General features: G+C 47.9%; 1 protein-coding gene across 1 annotated transcript in view; it reads left to right on the top strand.

Annotated features, from left to right (window-relative positions):
• The window catches only part of SPSB4 (splA/ryanodine receptor domain and SOCS box containing 4), a 79,271-nt gene that overhangs the window by 26,432 nt on the left and 28,850 nt on the right, over positions 1–23,989 (top strand). The gene's annotated exons all lie outside the window — the stretch shown is intronic.

Genomic DNA, 23,989 nt, shown 5'->3' with positions numbered 1-23,989 from the left:
GTGAGATGGTGGCAAGTGCTATGGGGAAGAATAAAGCAGGGAAGGGGCTTGAGTGTGTGGTGGAGGCTGGGGTTCATGATTTTAAATAAGGTGGTTGAAGAGGGACTCACTGAGAGTCACCTTCGAGCAAAGAACTTGAAGAAGGTGAGGGAGGGAGCCATGTGGATATTTCTGGGAAGGGCTATCCAGGCAGAAGGAACAGCAGGTGCAAAGGTCCTGTGGCACATGTGCTGAAGAGGAAGCAGGGGATGAGGCCAGAGAAGGACTGGGCTTGGAGGTGGGCAGATCAGAAGGACATTGCAGACTGTGGGAAGGACTTTGGCTTTCTCTTTGAGTGAGATGGGGAGTCACTGCAGGCATTTGGGAAGAGGGGTGACATGATTTGCCTTAGGCTTTAGCAGAATCGCTTTGACTGGGACCTTGAGAATAGGCTGTAGGGATCGGCTAATGTGAGAGGGCTGAGAGCTGCTGGTGGCTTGGATCAGGGTGGCAGCAGTGGACATGGAAGAAGTGGTCGGATGGCGGATATATTTTGAAAGTAGGGCCAACAGGATTTGCTGTTGGGGATCAGAGAAAGAGAAGAGTCAGGGGTGATCCCAAGGGTTTGGGCCCACGCAACTCTAAGGATGGACCTGCCACTAACCGAGATGGGGAAGAATTGTGGGAGGCAGGGACGGATTACCCAATAAGCAAGGTACACAGGGGCTTACTTACTAATCTGTAGCACACAGTTTCACCTGTTTTCCACCACGAAGTGAAACCCATGTGAAATCGTGCATTACAGATTAGTAAGTAAATATAAGTAAGCCCATGCATACCTTGCTTACTGGTTAATCTGCCACTGGTGGGAGGGGCAAATCGAGGGTGACCATTGGGAGCTTGACTTGGGACAGGGGAGGTTTGAGATGCCCACCAGGTAGGCATCCAAGAGGAGGTGTGGTGTAGGCACTTGGATCTGGAGCGCAGGGGAGAGGTCCAGGCACACAGATGGTTTTTATAACCATGATGTGGCGTGAAATCACCGGGGAATGAGTGTAGCTACTGAAGAGAAGAGGCCCCAGGACCAAGCCCTTGGGCACTGCAGTGCTTAGAAACCAAGCCTCAGTTTCTCCTTCTGTAAAAAGGTGATAAAACTACCATAACTACCTCGTGAGGGGTGTTGTGAAGATTATCTGCGTACGTGCAAAGCACTTAATAATAAAGGGCAGAGTGGAAGAATACCGTGAATTCCAGTTATTATTAAAACTAGAAATTACTGTCCCAGCAAGAATAATGCCTCCTACTCATAAGTGCTTTTCAGCCTTTAAATGCATTTTCTATTATTTTTGATCATCAAAACTGTCCTGAGCAATAAAACAGAATAAAATCCTTATCCTCATGTGACAGTGAGAAATGAGGGGTTCAGAGAAGTTACAGGAAGTGCCCAGGTCTCTGCTGCATGCTAGTGACACAGCCAGGGCTCACGTGAAGACCCCAGACTCCCGCTCCTGTGATCTTTCTGCCACAGCCTGTCAATGCTGACAAATGGCCTAATTAATGAGAGCAGGTGCTGCTTGCCAGCAAGAATTTGGATGCCAGCATTGCTTGGGACAAGCCCAGTGGTACAACCTACTGCAAGTAAATGGCCAGGGGACACAGGCTGAAACCTGCAGAGACAGTGACAGGGGAGGGCAACTTCCTTTTGTCTGACCCCTTCCTGTTTTAAAGCAGATGAGCAGGTGGAGCTCTTCCACACACCACAATTCAGCAAAACCTCCATGAAGTGGAACCTGCTCAGCCCCAGACTCTGCTTTCCCTTGCGGTCAATGCATCGTCGGAGGAGGCAGTTGACTCTGAAAGAAGCTATGAACCCAGAGTTAGCAGCTTGGGGCCAGGGACGGTCTGGGTTTCTGGGGACCAGAACACTGGCTTTGAGTCAGACTGAGTTGGGTTCAAATCTTTGCTTCCCTTACCACCAGCTGGGAGACCTGGTGTGAGTTATTTCACCTCTCTGAACTTCAGCGCTTTCTCTTCTACAAAATGGGAGGGCAACCGTTGTCCTCAGGGTTAAGGACTAGAAGTTATATACGCAGACTGAGTGGCACATAACAGGACTTGCTCAGTGTTGGGTTAGTTGCCGTGGAGTTGACTCTGGCTCATGGTGACCCTTTTGTATAACAGAACAAAACGTTGCCCAGTCCTGCACCATCCTCACTATCATTGGTATGTTGAGCCCACTGTTGTAGCTAATGGGTCAGTCTATCTCATTGCGGGTTTCCCTGGTTTTTGCTGACCCTCTGCTCTACCAAACAATGTGTACTTTTCTAGCGACTGGTCTTTCCTGATGATGTCAGTTTGTCATACTGTGGTGGCTTGCATGTTGCTATGATGCTGGAAGCTATGCCATCAGTATTTCACATACCAGCAAGGTCACCCATGGTGGACAGGTTTCAGCAGAGCTTCCAGATGAAGACAGACTTAGAAGAAAGACCTGGCAATCTACTTCCAAAACTTCACCAATGGAAACCCATTGAATGATCAATGGTGGCATTAGCATTATTAGCAAACAAAAGGAAGACTTCCAGGGTGTATTATGAAACCAACCTAGGTTCAGTTGAAGCCCTTCTGCCTTAACCACATCTGCCATTCTCAACCATCTATCAACCAAGAAGTACTGATTACAACCTACTATACTCAAGGCCTTTATTCATTGATATGACCAGTATCTCTGTGTGCCTCTGTGCACAAGGAGTACAGCTCTGTGCACAAGGGATGCAGCCAGCCTCTGCCGGGGCATCTCGAGGTGTCATACCTCCCTCAGACAGAGCTGGCTTTGCCTGTGCGTGCTTCTCTGCACCGCCCCACGTGCTGGCCCTCTGGAGGAATGACTGGGGTGGGGGCTCACACTCCTCCTTGGGGTTTGCAGGGTCTCCAAGGGCCTCCCGAGCTTGCTAACTGCATCAGAGTGGGCTTCCAGCCCTCAGCTCCCTGGAACAGGGAGGGCAGGAAGGGAGACTAAGGCTAGGTGAGTGGCATGGGCACTGTCCCAGGGCGGGGAGAGAGAGTAGGCAATGCCTGCCTCCACGGGAAGGAAGCCCTCCTGTGTGCCAATCCCATGCTAGGCAAGTCTTGTCAACTCCTTCACTGCTGCGCCACTGCAGAGAGGGTCTACTTCCACTGTTTTATGGGGCTCAGAGAGGTGAAGTGACTTTCCCAAGGTCACACAGCATTTCCAGGCCAATCTGATGCTAGGGTCTGTCCTCTTTCCCCTCTGCCTGTCTCCCTCCATCCCTAGGCCCTGCTCAGAGGAAGCTGTGGTCCCGCTCTGTGGCCGCAAAGCTGCAGTGCAGGCTTCTGCAATGGAGTCTGGGCTGGAGGGTGGTGGCTGGGCTGGGCCTGGGCTGCCTGGAGATCAAACGTGCCAGGAGCCCTACTCAAGGAAAAGAGGAGCCAGAAGGTCAGGCAGCAGCGACGATGCGGGAACACTGTCAGAGGTCATGCAGGGAGATGCAGCCGCTCCCTTTCATAATAGCATCTTTGGGGAGAAATCAAGACTTCTTGGATCTTAAACCTAAAAATGTCAGCTGAACGTGATGACACCAACAATAATAAAATATATGGTAACGCCATACATCATGGTAGGCACTTTATGTGTTGTGAATCTTCCTGGCAATCTGCAGCATAGGCATTACTAGCTTCTTCACTTTATAGGTGGCTCAGGGAGGTTACTTAACTTGCCCAAGGTCACTCAGCTAGTAAGTGACAAAGCCAGGATCCAAGCCTAGGTCTGTCTCATTCCAAAAACGTTTATTCTGCTGTACTAACTGAATTGTAAACAACTTGATGTCTGGTGACAAAGAGGAGGCCCAGAGAGGTTAAACTGGGCTTGAGGCCCATGGTGGATGAGTCACAGCTGGGGAAGCTTCTGGATCTCCAGAGCACCTTACCTCCTGTAGTGCTAGAGAGGAGCTGTGTGCTACAGCCCAGGGCCCAGCTGTGCTCCTAACCACCCACAAAGACATACATATTTATCATACATATATATTTTTATGAGTAGTTCAACCTCTGCAACAGGGTCAGACTGAAAGTTGAGGGTCTCCCTTACCAGCTGGGTAGGAAGCAGCCACGTGCCCCCTCCTCCAGACATTCAGAGCCCGAGTCACACCTTGCTAAACTTGGGCTAACGGCCCCTTCCCCTACTACCACTCAGACCTCCTGTGTGACCTTAGGCCAGCTCCTGCTGTGTTCTGGGCCTCAGTTTCCTTTTCTGGGACTTGAGGGCTAGCAACACCTCTTGCCTGGGATATCTGGGACGCTTTAGCGTGGTGGTGTCTGTAAAGAGTTAGCCAGGTACCCGGCACACAGATGACATTTAACAAATGCCACCCTGGATTGAACTTGTCAAGGATTTCATTTTACTTGCATCCATAATCAACACCCATGGAAGCAGCAGTCAAGAAATCAAAAGACGCATTGCACCGGGCAAATCTGCTGCAGAAGACCTCTTTAAAGTGCTGAAAAGCAAAGACATCACCTTGAGGACTAAGGTGCGCCTGACCCAAGCCATGGTGTTTTCAATCGCCTCATATGCATGTGAAAGCTGGACAATGAATAAGGAAGATCGAAGAAGAATTGACGCCTTTGAATTGTGGTGTTGGCAAGAATACCGAATGTACCATGGTCTGCTAAAAGAACGAACAAATCTCTCTTGGAAGAAGTACGACCAGAACGCTCCTTAGAAGCAAGGATGGCGAGACTATGTCTCACATACTTTGGACATGTTATCGGAGGGATCAGTCGCTGGAGAAGGACGTCATGCTTGGTAACGTAGAGGGTCAACGAAAAAGAGAAGACCCTCAACAAGATGCATTGACACAGTGGCTGCAACAATGGGCTCAAGCATAACGATTGTGAGGATGGCGCAGGACTGGGCAGTGTTTCGTTCTGTTGTTCATAGGGCCACTATGAGTCGGAACCGACTCAACGGCACCTAACAACGTAACACCCTGGCCTGGTTCCCTTTAGATACTGGTAGTTGGGCAAGCTCGCTCTATTTCTAGGTCAGTATTTGCCGCAGCCCCACAGCTGGCCTGGTTGGGGCATGGTGGTCACCTCGAAGGCTGCTCGAATCACTTTTCCTCCTCTAGCTCCCACAGGCAGCCCCCTTCCCACGCTGACCCTGCAGTCTGCCCCTCCCCTGCCACGATGAGCCTTGTTGGTCTTGCAGCTCTAGTCTCCAGCATTGGGCTGGCACAGAGTGGGTGCTTGGGAACTTGGTGAATGAATGAATCACGGAATTCATGCCCCATCTGTATCCAGATCCTTGCCGGCTACAATGTGGCGTCCCAGGAGTGGCTCTGCCCCCGTCCTCACCAGGTGAACGTGGGGACATGGGGTGGCCCTTGTCCCCAGCACTTGCCTCGGAGAGTGCTGAGTTGCACAGGAGGGCCTCTCAGAGGAGGCGACTTTTGAATCAAGGCCTGGTTGTCTGCTAGGACTGATACTATTAGAGGCCTCATCGCTCTCAGGGTGCCTGGGGCAGACTTGTGGGGACCCTCAGTACCCGCCGGCCTGACTTCAGCTGCCCACACTGGTGTTTCTTGCCCTGAAGATTTTCTCTTGCCATGGACCCTCACTTTGCCACCCAGTTGCCTCCTTGGGAGCAGCCCGAAATCAGTGTCTGACAGGTTGGTGTACAAACACCCTGGCCTCCTTGCCCCTCAGGAGGGTCACTTTGGGGTTGATCTCTGGCTGCTCACTGTGTAACCAGCTTAGGAACATACCGTTTCTAGTGTCGCCCCCAGCTCCTGACGGTGTTCCCCTGGTCTCCAAGACATTGTATATTTTCTCTGTGACTGCGCTTTCCTTCTCAGAGAACATGGGGATTTAGAAGTGCCACACAGGCCACTAGGCAGCATTTTATAATATGACTTACAGCAGTCTGGGAGAAAAGGTGTTGAATAAAGTCTTGACACTCTACTGGTATATTCTGCCCCTAAACAGGGCATCACCACCACACCAGCTGTCGTCAATTCATGCGACCCCATGTGTGTCAGAGTAGAGCTGAGCTCCACTGGGTTTTCAATGGCTGATTTTTTCAGAAGTAGATCACCAGGCCTTTCTTCTGAAGCACCTCTGGATGGACCTGAATGGTTTGCACTACCCGGGGTCTCCAACAGGGCACAGTCTGTTCCTGTTTGAAGAATGCGCGTGGTCCTCTCTTGGGTGGAAGAAAGGCCGAGGCAGGAGTGGGGAAGGAGTGAAGACGGCCCGTGCCACCACAGAATGTGCCTGGTGCTAGGTGCAAGGGTGATGCGGAGCCCCCTGCAGATTCCCAGGAGAGAGCTGCTCCGTGGCCTAGACTGCAGAGGACATGTTCAGGAAGGGATTTCCGGGCTACTCTGAGGCGAAAAATTCGAGACTATAAACTCCTCAACAGCTGTGTCCCCTGTATTGTTTGGGCTGCTGCCTGCAGCGCCATGGCTACGGAATGAATACAAATGCATAATGGAAGAGGCTGTCCCAGGGCGCAGAACAGACTTATTCATTCCTCACTCACCCACCTGCTCCCTTCCCGGCCCCCCTGAGACTTTGTTGGGACTTGATGTTGTCAAAACTCGTATAAATCCCCCTGTCATCTGGCCCTGTTGTCCACAAGGCCCCAGATATCAAGAAGGAAGGAAGGAAGGAGTTTTCACTTTTCTCCGTAAGTGAAGTAAGTGAGAGGAATGGATGGGAAGTGCCTTGGCCTCCCTCTCCCACCCCCCATCTTCCTGGAAAAGCAGCCGGACTTATGACCAGGGATGGCTGGGGACCTCTCGGGGCCTGCCCCTGGAACCTTTTAGGTACGCTACCTCACTCCTTTCTGCCTGGGAGGCTGGGCCCAGGACTAACCAGGGTGGGGCTGGCACTGTGGGCAGAGGAAGTCCCCCGAGATGAGGGAGGAGCAGGGAGTACATGTGGCATTATTGGGGACCCTGTGAGCATGTCTGGGCTGGGAGTTGGGTCCTGGAATTGGAAAGCCACAAGAAGGGCGAGGAGGGGAGTCACACCCACGACAGAAGAACTAGAGGCACCTTCTGCTCCAGTCAGAAGCTCTTATATGCTTCCCACTGGAAGAAGAGCCAAACCTACATGTGATAACCACCGTTGTACGCGAAAAACATCATGAAGTTGAGTAAAGCAAAAAGAATGTTTGATTCGGCATGTATTCGAAAGGACAACAGTGGGAAAACCGCCAAGCATGCTGCCAGAGCCATGTCTGCCCGAGTCCAAGGAAGGTTACAGAATCATCAGTATATATCAACATCACAAAATGGGTAGAATCATTGAAAGCGTCACCTTTTCACTGATTGGCTAGAAATTGTAATCTTAACATTTTGAATCATCTTTCTTAACAGTCATTGGTACAGGTTTCAGTTACGAAAGTCAGGAGGGTCTTCATTGGTCCAACAAATTTCTATTCACTAAATGCTAACAGAAAAAGACAAAAAATGGAAAGTCTTTTGTGTTGGGTTTGATTGCCCTTTTGTGAAAACTTCCTTAATTTCTGAGATTGTCCCATCTGTTGTCTATCTCCGGGCCCAGCTGATGTGTCTTTGTGAGTCTGTGCGGGCCCAGCCCCAGCTGAGTCACATTTCTCCATGCTCAAGGTCAGGGAATAATGATTCCAAATATTATTTTCTAAATCACCACCCAGGGCCACAGGTGGGAGCAGCTAAGCAGGTTAATAAGGTGACAAGTGTGTTTACTGACCAAAGGAGGTAGGTGGTGTGGTGAACAGTCGGGGCTTCCCCAATGTAGGATACAGAAGGACCTTCAGCTCCCTTCATCTGGACCTCATACTTCTTTTGATACAGCCTCTGTAAGTCTTAGTTAAATGAGCAGCCAGGTCACACTGCCCAGCCTCAGGGAGCTTGCGATTCTTTTTCATGGAATATACTGGGGCCAGCTCGCCCTGTGCTGCCAGCTGGATTGATTCCCTAGGCCTCAAAGCAGGACTTTACAGAAATCCCTGATGGGCTCCATCTTACGGCACGCTGCCAGATTTCCTCGAGTATGGAGACCGTTTGGGTTTCTAATTCCATACTTTGTGTATTATCTATTCTTCCCAGCTTGTCTGTTCACATGTTAGGTAGCATTGTAACAACATATGAAAATGTACATCATGTGACATTAAATATAACTGATGTGTAACTAAGAGTTGAGTTGGGTTGCGTTGCACTTACTTCTTGACATAATCTTCCCTCTTTCTGGTAGATATTTAATTAAACATGTGTTAACTTTAATTTTGAAATTTTCTTACCATAGTTTTTGGACCAATAAATTCATCCCAGGTCTCAAACATTTTTTAAGGCCCTTGAAAAACTTGTAGGCCAGAGCCCCATGCCTGGAGTGCCCATGGCTGAAACAGCCTTAACGAATAATTTCTTTTATAAGGATCAGCAGAAAGCTGGTTCCTATGAGGCAGAGATATCCTAAATGCCCAACTTTTCCAAACTACTCCCTCTCCCCTCAGTACTCTCCCTCCCGTCTTTGGGTTCTGTAATTCGCTGCAATGTCTCACAGAACTTATGAACTGTATAAAGGAAATGGCTCACACAGTTGTGGAGGCTGGCAGGTCCCAAATCTGTGGGTCAGGCATAGGCTTCTCCTGACCCACATGGCTGCAGGGGCTGACAAACCCAAACTGGCAGTTCAGACCACAGGCTGCTGGCTCACAAGACTGTGGAAGCTGGTGAATCAGGTCAGATGACAGGCCGCCGGCTCACTGGGCTGTGGAGGCTGGCAAATCCCAGAATCGGTGGGTCAGACAGCAGGCCTCTGGCTCAAGTCCCAAGAACCTGAGGTCAGTTGATCACCAACCAGACACAGGATCCAGATGCAGAGAGAGAAAGCCCCACCAGGTCGTCCATACATATATCTTAGATACAGGCACACCCTAGGGAAGGGCGTAACTTGAGTAAGGATGGGACTTAAGTCACGTCCTCTTGCAAGGCTGAGACCCAAAGCATCCTACACCAATTCTGCCTCATCAACATGTAGACGTCAGGATCTACAACACATAAAATGGAGGACCACTGCACAGTACTAGGAATCATGGCCTAGCCAAGTTGACACATAACCCCAACCATCACAGGTTCCATATACTTTATTTGCATAGTCCTACTCAATCATTGTGTGTGAGTCATGGCTAGAAAGGCCATAGTAAGTAATTCATTACACTGCACAGCCCCACCACCTTCTCCCTCCCCTCTGAGTCATGTCGACCAGCATCCTGACCAACCTTTCTATCTCTCACCCCCCAACACCCTGTTTTCAATCTGGTGTCTTTTGTACCTGGCTTCCAGGTTCATCATCTGGAAATAACCTTTCTTTCTCTCTATCTCATCCTTGTAATGATAATCTGTAATGGTGGCTGGAGCAAGGCCAGGCCACTCTGCCTGCATCATAGCTCCCAGCTCCTGAATGATCCAGTGTCCACTCTGCCCTAACATAGGCCATCCCTGCACCAGGCCAGAGTCTTTGTTGTCCCTTGGACCCACCATGCTGAGTCCTCTATCTCAGTCATTGTTCCTGCTCTGACCCAGCCTAAGAATGGAAGAGCTTCAATAATACCATCCTGGACCCATGATAGAGACTTTCAAACAACACAGACCATGTGAGGCCACCCACATTTCTCTCCAAAGACTCACATTTCTCTGTAAAAACCCACATTTCTGATATTCTTGCTCTTTCTCAGGAATATCTCCTAAGGCCTCGCATCCTGTTAAAGAGGAGGGGTGGGCTCAGGGTCAGCAGATTGCAGTATTTGGGAGGGAGGACCAGGTGGGGAGCAGATGTGGCTGACGCCACAGAACAGAGGCCAGTGACCTTGCGGGTCGGTGGCAAAGTGATAATAATAGTAATCAATAATTAAAAAACCATCACCATAATAAAAAATTATTGATAATAATAGTTACCTTTCAACAAGTATCCACATTGGAGACCCTATACCGAGAACTTTACATACATTAACATGGACTGCCAGAAGAACAAACAGATGTCTTGTAAGAAGTATGGCCAGAGTCCTCCTTGGAAGCGAGGATGGCGAAACTACATCTCATGTACTTTGGACATGTTATCAGGAGGGACTAGTCCCTGGAGCCCATCATGCTTGGTAAAGTAGAGGGTCAGCAAAAAAGAAGACCTTCAACAAGATGGATTGACACAGTGGCTGCAACGATGGGCTCAAGCATAGCAATGATTGTGAGGATGGCACAGGCCTGGGCAGTGTTTCATTCTGTTGTACATAGGGTTGCTGTGAGTCGAAACTGACTCAACGGCACCGAACAACAACAACAACCTTGTTTAACTCTCACAATAATCACATGAGACAAAAACAGGCTCAGAGCAGATATGGAGACGTCCAAGGTCACACGGTCTGGGAGGACAGCCCAAGTTTGACTGGTTCTCAAATCCATGCTCTGTCTTTTCCACCAGACCATTTTCTTACCAACCAGAGAGTATTTGCTGATTCCTGGAGAAATGCAGTGTAATAATTGATACATCTGCTAGTCTTTCACCGGTACCAAATCGTTTTAATTTCTCTAATGCTATGGCTGGAGTCCCGGGATGGTGCAAATGGTTAACAAGCTCGACTCCTAACCAAAAGATTGGAGGCTCGAGCCCATCCAGAGGTGCTTCAGAAGAAAGGCCCGGAGATCTACTCTCGAAAAATCAGCCATTGAAAACCTTATGGAGCGAAGTTCTATTCTGAATTGACTCAACGGCAGCTGGTTTAATACTATGGTTACAATTTTGCTTTAATAGCCAGTAGGTCCTGAGGAGCTCTAATGGCACAATGGTTAAGTGCTTGGCTGCTAACTGAAAGGCTGGTGGGAGAAAAGACCTGGCAATCTCTTCCCGTAAAGATTGTTGTTGTTAGGTGATGTCGAGTCGATTCTGACTCATAGCGACCCTACGTACAACAGAACAAAACACTGCCCGGTCCTGCGCCATCCTCACAATCGTTATTTTGCTTGAGCCTGTTGTTGCAGCCACTGTATCAATCCATCTTGTTGAGGGTCTTCTTCTTTTTCACTGACTCTCTACTTTACCAAGCATGATGTCCTTCTCCAGGAACTGATCCCTCCTGATAACATGTCCAAAATATGTGAGACATAGTCTCCCCATCCTTGCTTCTAAGGAGTATTCTGGCTGTACTTCTTCCAAGACAGATTTGTTCATTCTTTTGGCAGTCCATTGTATAGTCAATATTCTTTGCCAACACCACAATTCAAAGGCGTCAATTCTTCTTTGGTCTTCCTTATTCATTGTCCAGCTTTCACATGCATATGAGGTGATTGAAAACACCATGGCTTGGGTCAGGCGCACCTTAGTCTTCAAGGTGACATCTTTGCTTTTTAACACTTTAAAGAGGTCTTTTGCAGCAGATTTGCACAATGCAATGCATCTTTTGATTTCTTGACTGCTGCTTCCATGGATGTTGATTGTGGATCCAAGTAAAATGAAATCCTTGACAACTTCAATCTTTTCTCTGTTTATCATGATGTTCCTTATTGGTCCAGTTGTGAAGATTTTTGTTTTCTTTATGTTGAGGTGTAATCCATACTGAAGGCTGTAGTCTTGGATCTTCATCAGTAAGTGCTTCAAGTCCTCTTCATTTCCAGCAAGCAGGGTTGTTCATCTGCATAATTCAGGTTGTTAACGAATCTTCCTCCAATCCTGATGCCCTGTTCTTCTTCATGTAGTCCAGCTGCTTGGATTATTTGCTCAGCATACAGGTTGAATAAGTATGGTGAAAGGATACAACCCTGACGCCCACCTTTCCTGACTTTAAACCACACAGTATCCCCTTGTTCTGTTCGAATGACAGCCTCTTGATCTATGTACAGCTTCCCCATGAGCACAATTAAGTGTTTTCGAATTCCCATTTTTTGCAATGTTATCCATAATTTGTTAAGATCCACACAGTTGAATGCCTTTGCATCGTCAATAAAACACAGGTAAACATCTTTCTGGTATTCTCTGTTTTCAGCCAGGATCCATCTGACATCAGCAATGATATCCCTGGTTCCATGTCCTCCTCTGAATCCGACTTGAATTTCTGGCAGTTCCCTGTTGATATACTGCTGCAACTGTTTTTGAATGATCTTAAGCAAAATTTTACTTGCATGTGATATTAATGATATGGTTCAATAATTTCCATATACAGTTGGATCACCTTTCTTTGGAATAGGCATAAATATGGATCTCTTCCAGTCAGGTGGCCAGGTAGCCGTCTTCCAAATTTCTTGGCATAGAAGAGTGAGCACTTAAGCACTGCATCCATTTGTTGAAATATTTCAACTGGTAGTCGGTCAATTCCTGGAGCCTTGTTTTTCCGCCAATGCCTTCAGTGCAGCTTAGACTTCTTCCTTCAGTACCATTGGTTCCTGATCATATGCTACCTCCTGAAATGGCTGAATGTCGACCGATTCTTTTTAGTATAATGACTCTGTGTATTCCTTCCATCTTCTATTGATGCTTCCTGCGTTGTGTAATATTTTCCCCGTAGAATCCTTCAATATTGCAACTCGAGGCTTAAATTTTTTGTTGAATTCTTTCAGCTTGAGAAATGCCGAGCATGTTCTTCCTTTTTGGTTTTCTAACTCCGGGTCTTTGCACATGTCATTATAATACTTTGTCTTCTCGAGCTGCCCTTTGAAATCTGTCCAGCTATTTTACTTCATCATTTCTTGCATTTGCTTTAGCTACTCTATGTTCAAGAGCAAGTTTCAGAGTCTCTTCTGACATCCATTTTGTAAAGGTTATAGCCTAGGAAATCCTATGGGGCAGTTCTAGTCTATCCTATAGGATTGCTATGAGTCAGAATTGACTTGACGGCACGCAACAATAGGGCTGGTCCCACCTCATTACTCTTTTTTTTTTTTTAGTATTTTTCTGTTTCTTCTGTCATATTTACTTTTCCAGATAAACTTTAGTATCATTTTGGTAAGTTCTTCAAAAATCCTGGTGGTAGACTGAGCCCAGAACAACTTGACGGTACCAGCTACCACCACCAACTGCTCTGACAGGGATCACAATAGAGGGTCCCGGACAGAGTGGGAGGAAAATGTAGAACAAAATTCAAACTCACACAAAAAAGACCAGACTTGCTGGTCTGACAGAGACTGGCAAAACCCCCAGAGTATGGCCCCCAGGCACCCTTTTAACTCAGAATTGATGTCACTCCTGAGGTTCACCCTTCAGCCAAAGATTAGACAGGCCTATAGAACAAACAATAACACGTAGTTCAGCCATGTATACGGGACTAAATGGGCACAGCAGTCCAAAAGCAAAGATGTGAAGGCAGGAAGGGACAGGAAAAGTGGACGAATGGAAACAGGGGAACCAGGGTGGAGAAGGGGAGAGTGTTGACACATCGCAGAGTTGGAAACCAATGTCACAAAACAATTTGTGTATTGTTTAATGAGAAATTAATTTGCTCTGTAAACTTTCACCTAAAGCACAATAAAAAATTAATTAATTAAAAAAATTCTGGTAGTATTTTAATTGATATAGTACTGCATTTATAAATTATTTTAGAGGATATGTGACCTTTTTGAGATATTGACTATTCCAGTCCAAGCATGAAATATGTCTCCCCGTTTATTCATGTTTTCCACACTGTCCTTTAGTAGGATTTAAAGTTTTACTCTTATCATTCTTACACATTTCTTGCCATGCTTATTCCTAGGTATTTCGTCTTTTTTTTTTTTTTTTTTTTGCTATTATACAAGCAATCCTATCTTCCATTATATTTCCTAACTCATTATTTGTCTACAGGAAAGCAGTTGATTTTTGATTACCCATTTTGTAATTATCTGCCTCACTGAGTTCTCATTTTTCTAGTAGCTTCTCTGTTGATTCTCTTGGGTGTTCCAGGCATACGAGCATATCATCTGCAGATAATAACAGTTTTGCCTCCTTTCTCTTATCTAATTGTTTGGCCAGTACTTCCAGAACAGTGATGAGTAATGATAGTGTTTGTGGCATAATATAAATTGTAATGACTAAATAATGTCTGGAAACCCTGGTGGCGTAGTGGTTAAGAGCTATGTCTGCTAACCAAAATGTTGGCAGTTCAAATCCACCAGGCACTCCTTGGAAACTCTATGGGGCAGTTCTACTCTGACCCAAAGGGTCACTATGAGTCGGAATTGACTCACCGGCAATGAGTTTGGTTTGTTTTTTTAAAAAAAATAATATGTCACCATTTTGTTATTGTTGTCATGTACTGTTGAGTCACTTCCGACTCATAGCGACCTTATGTACAACAGAACGAAACACTGCCCGGTCCTGTGCCGTCCTCACAATCGTTGCCATGCTTGAGCCCATCGTTGCAGCCACTGTGTCAATCCATCGTGCTGAAAGTCTTCCTCTTTTTCACTGACCCTCTACTTTACCAAGCATAATGTCCTTCTCCAGGGACTGGTCCCTCCTGATAACACGTGCAAAGTACATGAGACAAAATCTCTCCATCCTCACTTCAGAGGAGCATTCTGTCTGTACCTCTTCCAAGACAGGTTGGTTTGTTTTTCTGGCAGTTCATGGTGTGTTTAAGATTTTTCACCAACACCATAATTCAAAGGCATCAATTTTTCTTCAGTCTTCCTTATTCCTTGTCCAGCTTTTGCATGCATATGAGGCAATTGAAAATACCATGGCTTGGGTCAGGGTCATCTTAGTCCTCAAAGTGACATGTTTGCTTTTTTAACACTTTAAAAAGGGGTCTTTCACAGCAGATTTACCCAGTGTAATACATCATTTGATTTCTTGACTGCTGCTTCCATGGGCATTGATTTTTGATCCAAGTAGAATGAAATCCTTGACAACTTCAATCTTTTCTCCATTTATCATGATGTTGCTTATTGGTCCAGTTGTGAGGATTTTTGTTTTCTTTATGTTGAGGTGTAATCCATACTGAAGGCTGTACTTTGATCTTCATCAGTAGGTGCTTCAAATCCTTTTGGTTATACTATAATCTAATTAACCAGTCCTCTCTTTTGTACATTTATGTTGTTTCCAATTTTTCCCATTTTAAATATCACTGCAGTGGATGCTTTTGCTTACACCTCTGCTATCCTTTTTATTTATATCATCGTGATAGTTAGAAGTGATAAGAATGGGTCAAGAAATTGGAACTGTTTTGAGATTCCTGATACTTAATGCCAATAAAGGTTTCTCTGTTAATTAAACTAATTGGAAAAGGTTCAAATGTTGGTTGGTACCATACAGAATCTCAGGGTTGGAGGGCCATTTCCTTAGAGGAGATTTATATTAAGTGAACTTGATTGTTAGTCTTGTTGGGCGGGTATTTTGTTGTAAACTTAAGATTTAGTTGGGAACAAGAAACTGTGGCATCAGACGGACTGGTGCTGATGCCCAGTCTGGCTTCTTGGGGCCTCCCAAGCTGAGGTCAAGCATGGCCTCTGTTTACCTCCTTCTGAGAACTCCCTTCTGTTATGCACTGTTGTAACCTACACAATCATCAGATAGCATCTCCAGTATTGTCTTGACTGGTCTTGCCTGGTCCACGCAGCCAGGAGTCCCTGGCAGTGGCTGTTGGCAACCACACAGAGCAGCATGCAGCCTCCCTTCTCTGGCTCCCCATGGCTCTGCCCATCTGCACTGCCTTTTAAGTAGATGACCCGCTCTTTCACTGCTCCCCAGTGGTGTCTTTGGAGGTCTTGTCAACCCAACTGCACTGTAGTCAGCTGCTGGCCGCACCCTGTCATTCCCTAATAGCCCTCACCTCTCCATGCATAAGGTAGACAGGGAAAGGGCTCATCTGCTCAACCAATGTGCTCGAGCAGGGGCTCTCCATGTGCTCAGAAATGACATGTCAAGTTGACTTGAACAGATGAGCTCAAGGATGGGGAGCTGTGTGAGGGGAGAGTGCGAGAGCCTGTAGAGTGGGCACCCTGGATTCCCGGGAACTTGGTAGCCCTGAGTGTGGGCCTGGGACCTGGAGAGCAAGGAGGAGGGTGCCATAAGCACACGGCAGCTCCTTGGTGAACACTTGCTGCATAAGAAGGACTCCATGTGAAATGGTCAGAGGCTCCCTTTCGAGGGCAAAGCTAGGTGCTCCCCTGGTGGTGGAGATGCATGATGACTGAGCAGGGAATGTCAGCTTTAGGGAGGCAGAGGAGTGGTTTCCCGGGAAACCTGCACCTCTGCCAGTGCGGTACAAGTTGTGAGTTGTCACAGGTGAGTGGCACCGGCCCTACCAAATGCCATCCAGACCTTCCAAGGTTGGCAGTGGAGGAGGTCCCTGTGGAGATGGGACCTTGTCCCCCTGGAGGTTGCTGGAGCCCCAACCAGGCCGGCCCCACCATACTGTAGTGTCCTGGCCCAATGGGGGTCTGAGGACCCACCTTTCCCTTCCTCCCATCAGCACTGCAGACCTCCAGGCTGGGAGGTCAGAGAAGACCTGACTAAAGCTGCTGAGAAGCAGTCTGGAAGGACAGGAGGTCGGGAACGGGGCCTCCACGGCAGTTCTTTTCACCTTCAGCTTGGGGACACCTGCCTGGAGGCACCCTGCACAACACCTCACTCTGCAGCTGCAGCCCAACTACCAGAGTTAAAGCCCAGCTCTGCCACGTGCTACCTGTGTGAACTTGGCTGAGTTACCCAGCCTCCCCAAGCCTCTGTCAAAAGTTTCCACCTGTCAAAGTTCTCCTGAGGATAAATAATTGGATATAAACTGCCCCATCCAACGCTGGCCACAGAAGTGATCACTGCCAGGTGGCTGTTATTATCACCTGCATGTTCTTCTTCTTGTTAGTTGCTGTCAAGTCGATTCTGACTCATGGCGACCCCATGTGTTACAAAGTAGAATTGCTCCATAGGGTTTTCTTGGCTGTGATCTTTCTGGAAGCAGATTGCCAAGCCTTTTCTTCCGCAGTGCCGTCGGGTGGGTTCAAACCACCAATCTTTAGGTTAGAAGTTGAGTGCAAACCTTATTAATAGGCCCCAAATGGCGGCTCCTAAGTTCTTTCCACCTTATGAATATGTTTACCTTCCTTAAACTGTACAACAGACCACACACTAAATACAAGCTGTGTTAATGACGCAGCACCCATCTTAGTCATAATAGGTTCTGCACTATTCATTTCCACTCACCAGCCCTTGCTCACTAGAGACTTTTTAGGATTTCCCGAAAGCATTTTAGAGGGATGCTTGTAAATTCATTTTGCTTCATTGCAGGCAATGCTTCTGTTCAAGGGCCTGTGACTCTGCAGATGCTTCTCCAGTCACTCATTCCCATTGCGCAGGGGAGGGCCTCATGCATCTCACCTAAATGATCTGAAATCCTAATAGTTCATTAGTGCATTCATTCATTTATCAAACAGCAGGAATTACTCAGGCAAGAAGGGTGTACCCAGGCAGAAAACGCAAGAAATCAGAGTTACGAGAGGGCTTGGGGATTGGGGGGAACTATAAGCAGTTCAGAGTCCCTGGGTGACAAACAGTTAATGCACTCGGCTGAATGTTCGAGTCTACCCTTGGAAGAAAGGCCTGGAAATCTACTTCCCCAAAATCAGCCATTGGAAACCCTACGGAGCACAGTTCTACTCTGACACACATGGGGTCACCATGAGTCTACGGCAGCTGGTTTGGTTTTGGTTTCAAGTGGCTGTGCCTCTAGGCTGGGTGCTGTCTGAAGTTGTTTGACATCTCTGTTTTCCTGAGAACCAGAGGTCAGTTAGGATGGCTTGTACAATGAGGCTTTAGAAATCCTCACCTGTCCCACAGGCTCATCTTCTGAAGACAGAAGCCTCCACAGACCAGGAGCCACGGCCCCGCTGAGCCAGTATGGGGCTGAGTCAGCTCCAGATGCAGGCCCAGCATGCTTTCAAGACCAGCTGATCCAGAACAAGAGCTGATAATGGTGTGCTCTGGGGTGAGCCAGATCCTGGCTACACGCATTGTCCCAAGCAAGTCTAATGAGACTTGTTACTAAGCCAGTCTGGGCTAGGCACAGTCCTCCTCTCCACCCCACCACCATTCCCCCACCATCCCCACCCCCCCCACCCCCCAGCATGGAGCTTCCCATCCAGCTCACTCATCACCCCAAGGAAAAATCAACGTAGGAGCAGCTTACTTATTTGGCACCCTCAGCTCTGCATAGCCCCAACCCTGAAAATGATTGGAAAAGACTCACAAGGCCTTGGAAGGAACCCCGTTTCTGTTTTGAAGTTTATAGAAGGCCTTCTCAGATACTACCAGTTGCTGTGGTGTCAATTCCAATTCATGATGACCTCATGTGTACAGAGAACAGCACTGCCCAGGGTCTTCATGGCTGTGACCTTTCAGAAGCAGATTGCCAGGCCTTTCTTCTGAGGTGCCTCTGGGTGAGTTTGAAGTACCAACCTTTCAGTTAGTAGCCACCCATTGACTTCTTTCTCAGATACTACTGCTGTTAGTTTACACTCTGCTTGCATTTACCTCAGCTCAGTCACACCCCTGTCACAAAATAGAGACAGCAAATGAGAATAGGGAGGTAGGTGACCCCAGAGGCGGCACACCAAATGCGGCCCTGAGCAGCTGTATTAGTTTCTTAGTGCTGCCATAACTAAGTACCAGTATGGTGCAGTGAATTACTTTAATACAGCCCTTCTAGCCATGGTCTTTGTGATTCCCAAAAAATGATTAAGTGGAACTATGCAAATAAGGTGCTTGTGGCCCACCAAGGGGATAGGACAGCCTGCTAATAGTGCAGATAAGGTGCATGGAACCTTGTGGGAATGGAACTATGCAAATAAGGTATACGGAACCCTAATGAAGGGATTGGTTAGTTTGCCACTCTGCTAGGCTTAAAGGAGCCAATCCCAGAAGCGGAGAGAGGGACCTCACTACTATCAAGAAGAGCCAGGAGCGGAGCACGTCTTTTGGACCCAGGGTCCCTGTGCTGAGAACCTCCTATACTCAGGAGACAGAGATAGCTGTAATAACCAGAGATGGCAAGAAGTGACGGTAGAGAAACAGCAGCAGCAGAGCCAGGAGACCAGCATGAGATGGCACAGTGGGCTTCCCAGCTCATGGAGTGAGGTGGCTACAGTGGGCACACTAACCCACGGAGCGAGAGAGCTGAGCACCTTCAGGTAGTAGGCTCCCTGACAAAGTATAGGGTGCTTCCAGACACTTATTGGTGGAGCTAAAGAGCTTTGTAACACTTGCCCAAGCAGGGCAGAGGCCAGGCTGAAAGCCAAGAGGCTGGGGCACAGAGAGAGACCTGCCTGTAGGCACAGCTGAGAAGAAGTTGTCTTGAATGAAGAACTGTATGCTGAATTGTAACCTGTTACTTCCCAAATAAACCCCATAACTGTGAGTGTAATCTGTGAGTTCAGTGTGGCTGTTGCAGTGAACTCTCAAACCCTGCTGGGGAAGAAAGTACATGAGTCTGGCAGGAGGGCAGTTCTTAGATGGATTCCTGAAGGGGAGTCTGCTGAGGTCAGATGGCCCAGACATGCCACAGACAGTCTCCCAGGTGGCTACTGCTGACCAGTCCACAGGAACTTCCTTGAGGACTACCAGGCCTGCCCCTGAGGACCCCCTCTGCACGACCAATGGCTGGGGTTGTTTTGGCAACTCAGGTTCTGGAGGTCTGTAGAGGAGACGGCCCGGTGGGGCCTGCACACAGGTGATCAGTGTCAGTGGGCAGTGGTGTCTGCGGCCCTCCTGGGCAGGGCACACTGGGGCATCCTGGGAGCTGGCGCAGGCTGCTCGGCCGGCCCGTCACAAGTGAGCCTTTGTGGCCCCGGTTTATGAAACCAGCCAAATATTTTCCCTGTCACTTTATGAGGTGCTAGCTCTGCCCATTCAAGCTGGGAAAAATAAAGCGTCACATAATTTCCTCCATTAGAGTTGAGGAGGTTTTAAGTGAACCAACACTCCTTTTAAGAGAAATCTGTGCCTGGGAAAGGCATGTCAGCCCGAGAAGGGGGAGGCACAGGAGCTGCAAGCTTTCCAAATGGAGAGAAGGGTGAATCCTGCAGAACTTCCCGCAGGGCAGAGAGGGTTCTCCAAGGGTTTCAGAGCTGAGGGGCATGGTGGGCAGGGGTGTCCTATGTCGAGGTTGGAAACCATTAGTCTTATGCAGTGAGCACGTGGGCAGCCACCAACCCACTGTGATTTCTGGCCGCCCAGCAAGTTTCGCTACAAAGCCTCCTTTCTTCCTTCCCGTGGCCTATAATTTCATTGATAGATCTGCTTCCCTTTGCCTTTAGTAATAAGTGTCACTTATTGGGCACTTGCTATATGCCAAGTACTTCACTAGGAACCTCATTCATTCATTCAACTGAGATTTATTGAACGCCTACTACATGTGCACAATCGTTAAGCACTCGGATGCTAACTGAAAGGTTGGTGGCTCGAACACACCCAGCAGCTCTGTGGGAGAGAGGCGTAGCGATCTGCTTCCGTAGAGATTAAAAACCAAACAAAAAACCAAACTCATTGCCGTCGAGTCGATTCCGACTCACAGCGACCCTATAAGACAGAGAAGAACTGCCACATAGATAGGGTTTCCAAGGAGTGGCTGGTGGATTCAAACTGCCGACCTTTTGGTTAGCAGCCGATCTCTCAACCACTGCGCCATTAGGGCTCCAGCCTGTTTTTACAGATGGATAAATTGAGGAGAAGTAACTTGCCGAACACATACAGCTAATATGTTGCAGAGCTGAGCTTCGAACCCAGGCCAGTCTGACCTCAAAGCCTGTCTTCTCTCTGCTCTGCTTCAGTGGCAGGGTTAGAAAGAGGCAAGTAATTAGTAAAGAAAAGACAATGTATGCAACTGCAATTATAATTCTTTGGTTTGTCTTGGAAGTTATATTCAAATTGATCACAGTTTTATATGCTAACTACCTTTTGAGATGAATAAAGATTCATTTTCATAAAATCAAAGCCACAATGGCCGCTTACACCTCATTCCACACTGCATGTGGCAACTCCACATCGCCACCTGGTGGCGGAGTTTTTGCATGACAGGGGAGAGAGATGTAAAGAGAAAAGCAAACACAAATTAGACAACAGGAATGCGTCCCTGGAAAAGGCCTCCCACTTGAAAGTGGGATCCAAGGGCTCTAGTCTGGGCTCTGCCTTTGGCTGGTCGCATGCCACTGAGTCAGCCACTTCAGCGCTCAGGCCGCAGATTCTTGATTATGCAGCTCCTGGATAGACTGGTATCCCTGGAGACTCCCTCCTGACTCAGATAACCTCTGACCTTTTGTTGCTCCTCCTATGTTGCGTTGAACTCAAGGACAGATGCTCAGGTGGGTTTTGAGGCACCAGTGGGGGAGGTGGTGTTGGTCAAGGAAGGCTTTCTGGAGCCCTCAGGCCACTTCATGAAGGCGGGGTCATTTCCCCCAAGTCTGAGGCCCGCCCTGGCCTCAGGATGCCCAGTTTAGCCCACCATGGATTCTTGCCTTCTCTGGGATCCTCTCTGACTGCAATCCTCTTAAAGTCAGTTCTTGCCCCATGCTACCAGTACCAGAGACCCTCTACCACATACCAGGGTGTTTCCATCAGGAATTACCTGTGACCCCGTGTATAATAGAAAGAACATTGCCTGGACCTGCACCATCTCGATGATTGTTGGTATGTCTGAGTCCATTCTTGTAGCACAGCTATTGTGTCAATACATTTCACTGAGGGTATTCCTTGTTTAAACTGACCCTCTCCCAAACATGATGTCCTTTTCTGGCAATTGGTCCTTCCTGATAACGTGGGTAAGTGAGCTAACTAATGTCTAACCATCCTCGCTTCTAAGGAGCATTCTGGTCGTATACTAGAAATACTACAGAGTTTCCCTAGAGATGTCTTATGGGCCTTAGGCCCCCATACTGTCAACATACATGAAATAACAACACAATCTAAGTAACAACTGTGTGTTTCCACACTGGTCGCTAGATTTTCCAGCTCACAAAGTGCTGTCCCTAAACCCCTCCTACACTCACATTCTGGAGGCCCCACATTTGGAGTCATCTTCTTCTTTTTCAGGTCCCCAAACTGACAGGGAGCACCTCCTGGGACCACCCACTCCCTCATGGTCATCCAGCAGGAGCAAGGGTGTTTATACCAGCATTCCCCTGGAATGCATTCCAAGTGGCCCCGCTTGGGTCACATGCTCACCCCTGAGCCAATCACTATGGCCACAGGATTAGTATGTGCTGATTGCTCAGTCCCGGGTCACAGGCTCCACCCTTGGACCTGCAATTGGACAAAGTCTCCAGAGCACACGCTCTCAGAAGAGCATCCAAAGTGTTTTGCCAAAGGAGGAGGCAAAGGATGCTGGCAGCAAAACTAGCAGAAATCCATTAGTAACATAAGCGTGAGTAGAATGAAAGTTTATAAATGACTTCTCTTCTGCATAAATCAGAAGGTTAATCAAGGCTATCTTTAAGATGCGTCACTTCCTTCACTTTGGATATGTTTCTTGAGCAGCAAAGAGAGAGGTGGGGTTGGGTTTAATCCGTGTCTTGTCCTCTCCACTCTTCCATCCACCGGGGGCAGCCTGGGTGAAGGCACAGTTCATAATGCCTATTTCCGCAAATCTGGAAGAAGGGGGATATTCCCTCAGGTGTGGGCTTTGCCCAAGAGCATGTGTCTTGCATGTGAATGTCATCCTTATGGCCCCTCCTCTGGTCTCTGACATTCACTGGGTGATTTTTATTTGTTTATTGACAGCTGGCTTCTCTCACTGTTCTGCCCGCATGGGCTAAGGTTTAAAATTCAAGATAGGGTGTTCAACTGGGCAGGGCTGTGGGGACTCTTGGTCCAAGCCGCTCGTGTTGTAGATGGGGGGGCGACAGCAAGAGTCAGGGATTGCTGAGATCACACGGCCAGTCAAATTGCAGAGCCAGTACCCTCTGCCTGGCAGTCCCTTCTGTGGGTGCCTCATTGCCATGGGTTTCCCAAGCAGGCCGGCGAGGAGGCAGCGGAGATGCCAGATGACACCTTTGCATGATAATCCACAAAATCAGTTCTCCACAGTCTGGCAGAGCTGGGACACAGCCACTCAGGAGTAATGCTAAGTGCGTCTACTGTGATTACTTCTTGCTGCAGGGCATTCCTTCCTAATTGTGTTTTGCTCAGGCTAATGTTAAAAATTAACTTTCCGAGCACATTCAAATGAGGCAGAGGGAGGAGGGCTCGGTGTGAGAGCAGAGACTTGATTTTAGGGGAGAAATCCCAAGGGAATCGTCTGGAATAGATGCTCCGTGCGCATGTGATCCCTTGGAGATTCAGAGTGTTATACCGAGCAGTACTCTGGGTACACCCCAGAGTCAGACCCAGACCCTGGCTCGAGGAACTCCTAGTTTTCTGGGGAGGCCTCACAAATAATGACATTTCAGTGATAAAGGGCCCTAGAAAGTGTGGCAGGATGGAGTAGAGGGAGAGAATAACGGGGAGGGGGCAGCTGTGGCATCGAGGAAGTGCACCCAGAGGAGAGATATTGGAGTGGAGGTTTAAAGACGTTACTGGATGGAAAAGTCCAAGAAAGGCCTTCCAAGGGAGGGCAGGGCATGCGCAAAGGCACGGAGGCTTTAAAAAGCAGAGCAGAGCTCATGAAGCTGCAAGAAGTTCAGGATGTACCCGAGGGAGACAGCAGTCAGAGAAGGTGATTCTGGTGGCCTAAAAACCAAAAAGCGAACCAGTTGCCGTCGAGTCGATTCCAACTCATGGCCACCCCATGTGTGTTAGAGTAGAACTGGGGTTTTCAGTGGTTAATTTTTTGGAAGTAGATCGCCAGGCCTTTCTTCCAAGGCACCTCTGGGTGGTCTGGAACCACCAACCTTACTGTTAGCAGCTGAGCATGTTAACTGTTTGCACCACCTAGGGACTCCTCTGCTCGTCTAATTGATCATTTATTCATTCATTAAAGTCTGGGCTTTTTGAAGTCCAGTATTTTTTTTTCAATTTAGGTTTTATCTATTTTAAATACATTCATAAGATTTAGTTA

The sequence above is a fragment of the Trichechus manatus genome, unplaced genomic scaffold, assembly GCF_000243295.1.
Source record: "Trichechus manatus latirostris isolate Lorelei unplaced genomic scaffold, TriManLat1.0 scaffold00132, whole genome shotgun sequence".
Taxonomy (NCBI): Eukaryota; Metazoa; Chordata; class Mammalia; order Sirenia; family Trichechidae; genus Trichechus; species Trichechus manatus.
The sequence above is the reverse complement of the archived record's forward strand: the minus strand, read 5'-3'. Positions and strand labels throughout refer to the sequence as shown.